The sequence below is a fragment of the Gigantopelta aegis genome, chromosome 2 (assembly GCF_016097555.1).
Source record: "Gigantopelta aegis isolate Gae_Host chromosome 2, Gae_host_genome, whole genome shotgun sequence".
NCBI lineage: Eukaryota > Metazoa > Mollusca > Gastropoda > Neomphalida > Peltospiridae > Gigantopelta > Gigantopelta aegis.
Genome location: NC_054700.1, coordinates 4279864 through 4281507, shown reverse-complemented (window position 1 = coordinate 4281507; position 1644 = coordinate 4279864). Strand labels below are relative to the sequence as shown.

Here is a 1644-nt window from a genome sequence, read left to right as displayed (position 1 = left end):
ACGAGCTTTAGTTCATTGTGAACATTTAATGTATAGGGTGAATGACAGGTTAAGTTCGTGACGTCACATATGTCTTATATTTTTTCACCCATAAATGTTTGAGGTCACAGAGGCGGATGTTTCGATAAATAAGCGACATATATTTTTTAGTTTACTTTTTACTTGTTTTTTTTTGGTTTAAATCCCAGACGTCTAAAGAGAGACACTGTTTACTGTGATAGTACAATTTGCTTTTGATATTCTTAAGTTAAAGTTTGTTCTGTTTAACGACACCACTAGATCACATTGATTCATTAATCATCGACTATTGGATGTCAAACATTTGGTAATTTCGACATTTTAAGAGGAAACCCGCTATTTTGTTCTGTTAGGTCAAGGTCAAGGTCAAAGGGTTTTACGTGCACGTTCAGAGCAAGCTGTTGTAGCGCACGCCTGTCGTGGGCACAGGTGCCGGCCTTGGCCGGCCTCTCTGTCCAAGTAGCAATGGATCTTTTATACGCACCATCCCACAGACAGGACAGCACAGAAATAACTTTGTTAATTTTTAGCTAACGTCAGCTATTTTAAATGTTTTCAAACAACTTAGGCCTACTGTAGCGACGTTTAGCTGAATAAGAACATACAGGGTATACATTTCAAGTTAGGTAATCCATTTGTCTTTAAAAGTTCAATTGCCGTACGCGTGACTATGTTTTTCAATTTTACTCAACTTTCGCTAGTGGTATATCAAATATAAGGCATGATAAACAATTCGTGCACATGTTAAATTTGTGTAACATGTGATCAATGAAACTATGTTGTTTGGATGATCCATACATAGAGAATAATACATGAGTAGCCGTTAGATACCATTTATCTCACAACGAGTTGTTTTAAAATGTATCGTAGAGCGAAATTTGAGTAGTATATATATTTATTATAAATACATGCAAAATTAGCGAAATATTTCACTTGCAAAATTTATTACAATGCTCATTTAACAGCGATTGTTGAAATTGCAAAATATTACGGAGTAAAAGTTAAAAGTTAACGTTTGTTTGTTTTGGGGCATATTGATTTTATTACTGAGGACGATGCAGGGGGTAATAAAAATTGCCGCCTTCAGCATCCAGTCTAACATATTTTAGTTAATGCTTGCCTCGAGGTTGACTATTGATAATGTTAGTTTCTAAAAACTAGCCTTTGTCTCTTAAACTGATACAATGACTATGGGCGGAGGGGCGGGACAACAGATTTTCAGTGGCTGGTAACGTGATATACAAGCCAGTATTACACCAGGATAAGAAACAACAGCATTCCTGACATTTTGAAGGAAATTATATTGACATTTACGTGATCAGAATTTCAGCATGGTTGTTGACATAAAATATTTGTGACTGAATGTAATTTATATTAAATGTCATCATACACTTAGCACAGCTGTATGCGCTTATAATCTCTAAAAATAAATTATACTATTTATCGCTCTGTCATGACTAACACAACACATTTGTTAATATATGTACATTATTCTTTCCCAGTGAAAATGAATGTCAAAGTACTGAATTAGCCATGTTCCTTCACACAGTCAGTGCTAGATGTCACGGTTTGACCTCAAACACCCAGTTTGAGGCATGCGCAGTGGCTCCTTGAACAACAACACAA

The 1644-nt window shown here is 35.6% G+C and overlaps 1 protein-coding gene across 1 annotated transcript in view; it reads left to right on the top strand.

Annotated features, from left to right (window-relative positions):
• The first annotated feature begins 1558 nt into the window (after positions 1–1558).
• Positions 1559–1644, top strand: part of LOC121380099 (tripartite motif-containing protein 2-like) — a 24962-nt gene continuing 24876 nt past the window's right edge. Inside the window, exon 1 of the mRNA XM_041508864.1 lies at positions 1559–1644. This exon is cut by the window's right edge and continues 73 nt beyond it. The gene's annotated coding sequence lies outside the window, so the exon portion shown is untranslated.